A 10,152-nucleotide genomic window follows, 5' to 3' on the forward strand; every position below is an offset into this window, starting at 1 on the left:
ACTGGAGGTGCCGCCATCCGTCAGGGCCGGTCAGCCATTCACACACCGATGGAACAACCTTCGGGAGCAATTTGGGGTTAAGTGTCCTACCCAGGGACTCGTTGACATGGACTTACATGGGCTAAAAAACAATCAATCACCACATTGTGGTGCGAATGAATGAAGTTCAACCAGCGGCTCAATTATGGAAAACACAGGGAAACCACTCAGAACACCTTGTGAAAAAGCAGTCAGGGAAGTAGAACATTACATGGCTGACAGTTGGGGAAGAAATTGGTAATATCTCAATTACAGTAGATAAGAAATTATGTGCAATTCTGGCGAACAACAACAACACCCCCTCTTATCAGTACTTCCTTATTCTATCTTTCCTCATTCCCACGTGGCAGCAGATGGGTTTCCACAGAATCGTCATTGATCTTGTTTCAAAAACCTTCGCATGAAATTTTAGAAAAACTTTTTTTCCTTTGTCCCTGTCGTACTCGGCTCAGTATCATCACGCTGCAGGCAGCGTGTACTGTATATAATGACTGTTGCTAGTATTTGGCGGAAGTTGATGAGTCACAGCGGCGCTTTGGCCTCGGGGCGATCTGGCGCGCTCACAAAGTCGAGACAGACGTCATGATTTACTCAGCAGCATGTGTGGGTGTGCACACACACCTGTCCGGTCTTGCACTCCACACCCAGACTGTTACGAATGGAAGTTGCATGAGACTCGGGACGCAAACCTGTGACTCCACATACGTGCAATTGTCTGCCTTTATCGGCTAGACGCCGCTCGTGATTACAAATGAAAAGCTTCCTCACAGTGCGGGTCGTCTAGGTAACATAAGTAGGTAATTATGTTTTGAGGGAAATGAAATCTTATGAGACAAAAGGAAATGCATTTTTTGATTAAAAAAATATATAAATATTTAGTATCGTAATAGTTTATCAAATTATCTTAATATAGGCCGAGACAGTCAAAGCCTTATGTTATGTCTTATACACTATTGCCCTTTGAATACTCGAGTTACAAAAAAACATGTGCAGTTTATTTATTTTTAATGGTAAAAGTAGCCAGGATTTTGGGGCAGTGGAATAACTTCAGTAGTTTGGGGAAGAGGCTGAGATTTATGAAGGCTAACTGGCTGTGCGTTTCATCATCCTGCAAACTTCAATGGCTTCTCCACCAACATGAGGGTGATTCAACCACTACTGGATTCTCATTTTAAAAATGTTCCTTTACCTCTTGAGATATTTAGACTTCGAGCTGTATTTCTCTTTGGTTGACCATTTAAAAAAAGAAGAAGGTGTAGATGTGAAGCAGTGAACATTTGGCCCCTGGTGCAAGGCTTTTCCTCGGAATTACATTATGCATTTAAATTGTTAAAAAGTGAAACACCCTGAATTAAAAAAAAACACCTGCTCAAAATATGCTTTTCCAGAATGAACAGAATGCTTAGCCTGTAGTAGTGCCGCTTTCCTTATTACAGTTGTTTGCACCCACAGCGATACACTAACAGTTCCCGTCACACCCAAGTCGCGGCTACTCACGGTCAGAAACACTGGTGAAATACACTCCGGCTAAAGTGAAAAAAAAGATACAATATAAAGAAAAAACACACAAAACACACCTTTTCAAAGCAACGTCTTACACAAACAAAACTAACAGAGCAAAAGAGTGCAAAAAGGAGAAACTGAAAAAAATCCCCAAAACCATAAACAGGTAAAATTACAGATTAACCAGGGAAATCAGGAAAAAGGATACAGGAGGCAGGATAGCAGGGAACAAAGCCGGGAATAAAGCAGGGAACAAAGCAGGGTGCATGCTAGGGAATAAAGCGGGAAGCAAACTAGGGAACAAAGCACGAAGCATCCGAGGGAATAAAGCAGGGAACAAAGCAGGAAACATACTAGGGAACATACTAGGGAACAAAGCAGGGAACATACTAGGGAACAAAGCAGGGAACATACTAAAGAACAAGGCAGGATAAATACTAGGGAACATAGCAGGGAACAAAGCAGGGCACAAATGAGATATAGAACCTTAAACAAATAAAAGGTTAAACAATAACTCTCAGAATGGTGGTTTACACTGTTGGTTTTACCTGTATAATTTGTGTACTGTTCCTTTTAGAAATACAGCATCCAATGTTACTGTAGCGCCGCTTGCTGGTGTGTGTGAGAGAGGGACAATACAGCGAGAGCGCGGTAGATCGCGAGATATAAGCGAAAGAGAGGTCGCAAACGAGTAAAGAGACAAACAAATGAGTTCAGAAATACGTTGGAAGAGTGTAAACTTTAATGTTACGTACGTGGACTATTTTATCGTCCTGTTGCTGGAAGAGGTTCGATTGAATTTTGAATCAGGATTTGGTGACTGTATTTTTCACGTCAAATTAGTATGCTATTTCCTTGTTTTCTTAAGTTGAATGTGGAGCCAAAATGTCCCGTAGCTAAACTAAGACGGTGGGAATAAGTTCATATCGTGTAGTTTGTGCATTTGTCTGTGTGTAAAGTGAACTGAGAAGCTACATGCAGCAGGCATGTTCAAGGTTAGCCTTGTTAGCATGGTTCAGTTTGTGCCATTTTGTGTGGTTCAAATGGTTAATCTGTATTTAGGTGCTAGTTCTATTCAAGCACTTCATTCTGTGATTGAATATGTGAAACATTTTTTTCAGCTGAGATGATCGCTTGGTTTTTACACACCGGAAGCCGGGAAACGAAGATGGCGAGCCACCCATAGAAGAGAAATTGAGTTGGACAGCATTGCTTCTGCCAGACGAAACTACACTCCTTGGATAAGGACACACTGATTCATACACCTGAGTCGTGGTAGGACTGGGACTTTCAATATTTTTGCTGCGACACGCAGTGGAATTAATTTGGAGAACAAAAGACTTTTCAAAAGGACTATTTACTTGTGAAATTTAATTAATGATCATATACTGTATGTCATTGTGTGACAGTTTTGGATTTTGTTTCTATATTAAATTGTTTGTTATTCTCAATTGATTTTGTGCCAAACCGGCAATGCAAATGGGATTGTCTTACTGTAAAGTCTGACCTTAATTTACTAGTTAAGTAAATTAATGAGAAGTTGGGACTAAACGGTTAAATAGGTCCAAATATGATAGAATGAGAACTTGGAACCGAGTCAACTAAAAGAGACAAGAGAAACTAAATAACAACTTAAAGGAATTAAAGTAGAATTATTTATCTTGATCTCAAATAGGTTTAAATCAAACCAAAGTTAGATAAAACAGACGTATTTATTTTCTGAGATTGTGGTATTTATTTTGGATGTTTTCAAGGGATTTAATTGCACAATTCCACTGTCTTTATCTGTGAGGTAACGTGATACGGTGCAGATGTGTATGTTTATATTTTCTACATAAAATCAGCCGTTCAAACATATTCCTGGTCTGTGACATCTGACTTTAACTAGTTTTAAACTGCTCTTCCGAATCTAGTATCTGGTCCTAGCTTTCTGCAAATACAGTAAAGTGTTACACATACGAGGGGAACATACCAGGAATAGCAGCCGATCCAACAGAGAGAGGGCAACACAGGGTTTAAATACACGGCAGGTGCAGGTGATTGGACACAGGAGGATTCATTCAGGGGCGAGGCAGACAATCACAAAGGAAAACATACAAAGGCAGGAAGTGAAGGGGAATTCAAAATAAAATAGGAAACAAACTAAATCTAAACCAACAGCATGACAACTGTTAGGCAAGGCCGGCAACCTGAGTCTAGGGCCGCCAACTAAAAGGGCCCCAAACAGCTATAGATGTATGATGATGTTTACATATGAAACATATTTAATTATTTATACCTATCTGAGTTATTTCACCCGAGAAACAGGGCCCAAAAAGCACTTAAGAAATTTGAAAATCAACATATTGTGTGTAATGTACTACATTCACTTGACGGAGAAATGTTACTCCGTAGAAGTTCCAGATTTGACTCACAAAATATATAATCATGAAAATACAATGCATTATTATTCAGTAAACTATCCAGCATTGTATTAGAATTTAAGCTCCACCGGGAAATGAAAATGTAAGTACATTGTGCTCATAATGCCTCTCTTTCACTCTGCACTTGAAATAGTTACTTTGCAGTTTTACTATTAGTTGATAGTTTTACCTCAGGGAAAAAGTTTTGGGTAGGCGTACTTTCTGTATTTGCCACTGCCAATACCAACAATCCCATTGAGAGAACAACACGATGGAGCCCTGAAGCCCCGCCCCCGCACTGTTTGCTTGTTTATTCAAAATTTGATATTGTCTGCAACAAATCCGACAAAATTACCCCCTTTGGTCCCCGGCAATAAGCTACACCCGTCAAATGTAACGTGAATCGAACAATATGCGAAGGACAAACCCACGGACAGACAGAGACGCTTCGCTTTATAGTAGATGTCTAAACACTCACACCTGAGGGGAATCAAAGAGGATCAATTTTAGTGTTAATATTTTGTGATAAAGTGATACAAAAAAAACACACCAACACATCTAAGCATTATCAGATTTTCAGACTCTAAAACATGACACAGGATTTTCTCCTGTCGGGGTACAAAAAAAAAAAAGCATGACTGGCTAAACGCTCGCAAAGCAACAGAACACAACAGGGTATTTTAAGGGCAGGTCCTCTGGGCATGTGCAGGCTAATTAGCAGCCATTGTGAAAGACTCACTCCCTCCACCTTGCTGTTATCTCATGTTTCATAGCAGCAGCCATTGTTCCTGTCTCCAAAGTCCCAGCTCTCTCTCTCTCTCTCTCTCTGCAGCTCTCACATCTATTACCACCGTGAATAATCAAGAGTCAGCCTTCATCCCCTCTATTCTACCATGGACCAATATCCGCTTCAGCTCGCACATTTCTCCATCGGATTCATAAAAAACACATAACGAAATGAATGAATTCAAAACAGGGAAGAAGATAACGCACTGTTTCAATTGACGGGGGAAATATATTACATTTGCTGGAAGTTTGGGAAATTCGTGCATCACCTAATCTGAATTAAAAAAGCAGAAATGCATATATCAAATTCAAGTCACTGTAGTGATTAGCTTTTTTTGATTTGTTCACACAATGAAAGCATCATGGAAGAAAACATATGTATAATTATAACATGAGAGTGCAAGTTTCACATCAGTGACACAAATAGAGAGGCTTCCCAAAACTGTAGCTCCTCCTCTTCCTGCCACCTTTCTCCAGGAACCAAAATATATGGTTTTGGTCAGAAATAAGTTCCTGGTTCAGTTGGCAGTGAATCACTGTACAATTAATTAAATGTTGGGGCAAATATTAATTACACATTACATTATGTGAAGACAAATTGAACACTGGTGAGTCAATAACCTGCAAAACAATTACAAGAACGCAGAAAATAATAGTGTCAGATACAAAATAAATAAAACATGTAAATGAGTAAACTGGTTTTTTTTTGGCTGGATTTATTTACAACAGTTTATGATATCACCATGGAAAAACATGAAACAAAACATTGCAGGCCGTAACTTTAAAAGGAGCCACTCCTTTTCAGTTGCAGATTAATTATGCCCCACGGGTTAAGGTGATATGATACCTGGGAATGGCCAATTTAAACTGATGGAACATGACAAATGTGTTGTAAATAGACCCACTAACCATCAGAAAATGTGCAAAAAGGATATGTTCCATTCATGAAATACAAATAGTGGATTGCACTGTTTGTACATAATTTTTTCTCAGTTGGAAAATAGAATCTGAATTTTCTCCATGAGAAAACAAATGTACAATATACCTTATCTTTAATGTAGATTACTGTAATTCCAACTTCCTTTTCCTGGTTGATAATATTGTAATTTTCATTTCCTGGTTGACGAAATACTAAATTCAGCTGCCAGACTCTCAAGCAAATCAATCAGATACCGTGTCGTGTTCATTATTCATTCTAAAATGCTTGAATATTAGTTTGCTTGAATTATTCCATTGATTTATCCTATTGTAATATCATTTGTCGTCCATCTGTTTTCAATCCCGTTGTTAATTTCGAAAGTGTCTTTTGTTGCAATTATATGTATAATGAATGTCTCTACAATGTTTTATGGCACTTGTTATGAAATGAACAAAACCCAACGATGGCTCCAGATGAAAAGTAAAGAGCTCACCAAAGACCTCAGCATTACTTTAGAATGATCTGTACTCACTCTGTGTACCAAAACACCAATAAAAAAACAGTTAAATTTGCATCCAAGAAAGCATTAAAATAAGCAAATGTACACAGAACAGCTCATTGAGGTGATCAAAATACGACAGTCGTACTAAAGACCGTGGGCCTGTTTCAACTCTCTCTATCGCTCTTATTCAGGGGTTTGCGCCGCTGGTGCCGTTGGAGAGCTTAATGACACTTCAATCTTACTCTGATGAGAAGCAGATACTAACCGGCATCTGCCTGACTGAAGATTGGCCAAAAATGGGGAACTTCAACAGAGTACTTAGAGTTACCCATTCCCAATGCGCAGCAGGACTTGGAGTCTTTTCAACTGGAAACAAAGCCAAACATGTAGGAGTGGTTCCACAGAGAAACTGTGAACCAAACAACAGGATAGCATGTTCAGACTAGAAGCATAAATTCTTTAGAATTCATGACTTGCTTTGAAAAAAACCACATACACAGTATTTGCATTCATGGGTTGGCTACGCAGGAGCAAAGACAGTGGCCAAAGTCATGTATATCTATGTATGTTATCCAGCTCTTGCATGTATTTAATATCTGTTATCTTCATTTAAATGTCTAATCTGCACGCTGTACAGTGAATAAGTAAACTCATGGCTACTGACAACCAACGCAAATGTCCTTGTGTGTGTGTGTGTGTGTGTGTGTGTGTGCGCGTGTGTGTGTGTGTGTGTGTGTGTGTGTGTGTGTGTGCGTGTGTGTGTGTGTGTGTGTGTGTGTGTGAGTGTGTGAGTCAACAGTTTTGACCCCAAAAAAGTTTCGAGCCCAAAATGATTGGCTTTAAAGTTTATTGTCAAGAGTCAGTTAGATGCATCGGTATCAGCGATGCGGTATGTCGATAAAACATGTGATGTTGTTTGGAATGGGGGATTTCTAAATGATGTTCGACATGACAGCATTACTGTGATCACAGTTTTTAAACTGGGATTTTAAAGTAAACAGCTGGCGGGGGGTGATGCGAAAAGCCCCAAAACAGCATGCCATCAAACCGAGCAGTGGAGGCTTAATAGGTCATAACACAGCCTTGAACAGAGCTTAAATGTTGAGCACCGAGGAGGCTATGGACGGCATCCAAAAGACACTTTCGATGTGCAGAGGGAGGCGACGTCGGACTGGTCATGTTTAATGACGTGGGCGGGTCTGCAGGAGTTATTTGCATGTTAAGGATTTCTCCTGCAGCCCCGCCCACGTCATTAAAGATTCAAGATACAAGATTAGACCTGATTAGAGTTCAATGTTGTTGTTACGGCACACAGTGAGTGTCAGTGCAACCAAAATGCAGTTTAGCATCAAAACCAGATGGTGCAAACAGCAGCAAAGTGCATGTTTAAAGATGAATGAATGTCCTGAATGAGCAATTAACCAGCGGGGGTAGTGAAGCATGTTATATATAAATTAACACACACACACACACACACACACACACACACACACACACACACACACAAAATGCAGTACAAAGAGAAAACATTGTTCCTTCATTTTTCATTCCACCAGGCTCTTTATCTAACAGCTATTGTTACTTTGCAGTTTTAAATACAAAGGTTATAATACATTTTGATCTCCTTTTACAGATTTAACTACACAAGAGTGTGTAAAGCTGTTAAAAGCTCCACCTCGACCAACTACAACATTTGAGGAACTGCTTTCCAACTATTACAGTAACACCGACATGGGCCAGTCTGCATATTGAGACTACACTACAGGATCACCTCACTTTTAATAGGCTTTAAGATTAATATGTGTTTTAATACTAAACTTTTGATTTGTAACAGTATGTATATATAGTGTGGTCTGCTGCTTGCACTTTGGAGTAATTTGTCTTAAGGGCTTTCTGACAGACAGGGCTTTTAATAACCTAAACCATGATCTTTTCCCTTCACTTAACCAAGTAGGTTTGTAGCTTAATCCCCTTAATTAACCTGGCACTTGCTTCACAATGAAAGTATATAATCACAACAAGACGTTTATGCCCGTGTGCACGGACAGAACCAGTACTTATACTACATAATATCATCCTGAGGAGCAAACAAGTTTGAGAAAGAAAGGCTTGTTGACCAAGTGTCACATCCCGGATGCTGTATCGAACGTCGCACGTTGATGACGTAGTAATAGCAGCGGCGGCAGGAACGTTAGCTGTTTCTGTTGTTTTTCGGGCGTCGTAGTTGTGTTTTTACCGCCGACTGACTTCACGACGTAAGTACGGAGAGAAGTTCTTCTTCTTCGTGTCGTGTTTACTCGTCTTTCTGGAGGTCAGCGTGTTGTTGTCACGACGCAACGCGTTCGCAAACTAGTTAAATAAATCTATTTTAAAAAGTTGAGTTGTTGCTGAAGGCAGGTTAGCTACAGCTGCTGAGGACGAGGCAACGGGAGCATAAACGGGAACATAAATTATAAAGTGCCTTTATCAATCTGTACACATACGACATTCTCTGTCCCGGTTTTCTCCCCCCAAAAAACAACTTTTAACGGGGAGAAAAAAGGGAAAACACCGTGTGGAGAGCAACAGAGGAGGATCCTTCTCCCCGGATGTACAGAAGTACAATAGATGTCATGTGACCAAAATGAACAATATAACAGAGTTACAACACATTCAATGCATATGAAAGAAATTATTCATATAATGAGAGTAGTAGGCATGATGAAGAAATAACAACTACTAAAAAATAACAGCAGCAGTGGATGTAGTGGAAGCTGCACAGAACTTAACATGTTCTCCCTCAGTCAAGGACACAAGCTACACACGTTATGTTGATTGTAAAACAGTTGCTTTTAAATCAACTACTCTCACTGTGAATACCTGACGTCATGGTGATTCATTTACTAATGCATCAGAGATTTCTAGCCCAGCATCAAGACCACAGCTGGAGATGTCACTGATAAACCCGCAACTTGAAAACTCAGAGGCAATTGATTTCCTTTTAATTGCATGACCTCTTTTGTTGCGATGCACATTTGCACATTTCAGTCTTTAGTGTTGCAATGTTTCTCATACAATATTATCTGTGCTGACATGTACACAATTACAGAGAAGCCACAACAGACATAGTTAGTTTGTTTGTTTTAACAGGAAACTGACATGAGTCACAAACTAAAGGAACTAAAACATCTCACCATGTGTTGTTTTTTAGTCAACGACAACTCCACAGGTTAGGTTCTATTGTAGCAGGGTGAGGGTCATATTTTATTTTCAGGTACCCTGCCAGTAAGTCTTGTTAAGCTTCTTCAATACCTGTAATTTCAACATTTTGGGGTTAAACCTGATACTATGCACTTATTGTGTATATGTGAATATCACATGACCCATATTTTGAGTTTGTCGACAAAACAAGTTAGATAACAACACGGTTTTAAAAGTGACAGCAAGTCGGCTGTTTATTGAGGTGAATGTTGTATATTAGTATGACCATTTTATTGGCCTGAGTTTGTTATTTAAGACGACTGCAGATACATTCGCTGATAAACACACAACTTGAACCAGTGTGCCGCTTCATCAAATATAACCTGATGGGTTTTATTGCAGTAACAATTTGCATTTGCTCAAACTGAAGTGAACAGAAGTGAATTAATGAGGTATTAACATACAGTTGATCCTAATTGAGTTTTTGGGCAACTGCAACTGTTACTTTTTTTTTATTAGCAATAAATCTACTTATCTTTTCAAGTAGTATTTAGAAAATAGTGAACAATGATGTGAAAAATGTTTCCAAAAGCCTGAAAAGTCGAAGGGTTAAGATGTTAAAAATCGTGCAGATGAAAGATTTAAAATGATTTAAAAAATAATGTGTTATTCTCTGCAGGACTGTTCACTAACTCTCCTGCTGCCCATTTCAACACAGATGTGTTGTTCACAATGTATTATTGCGTTATTGTGGAAAAAAATGAATGTCGCAACAAAACAAAGCACTAAATGAGAGGGGAAAAAAGCTAAATAAATGTCTT

General features: G+C 39.2%; 1 protein-coding gene across 1 annotated transcript in view; it reads left to right on the forward strand.

The window, feature by feature from the left end:
• Positions 1 to 8,357: 8,357 nt before the first annotated feature.
• apip (APAF1 interacting protein) overlaps positions 8,358 to 10,152 on the forward strand; it is a 13,415-nt gene continuing 11,620 nt past the window's right edge. The window contains exon 1 of the mRNA XM_079216863.1: positions 8,358 to 8,406. The gene's annotated coding sequence lies outside the window, so the exon portion shown is untranslated. The remainder of the gene's footprint in view (positions 8,407 to 10,152) is intronic.

Source organism: Taurulus bubalis, assembly GCF_910589615.1.
Source record: "Taurulus bubalis genome assembly, chromosome: 4".
In the NCBI taxonomy this organism is placed as follows: Eukaryota; Metazoa; Chordata; class Actinopteri; order Perciformes; family Cottidae; genus Taurulus; species Taurulus bubalis.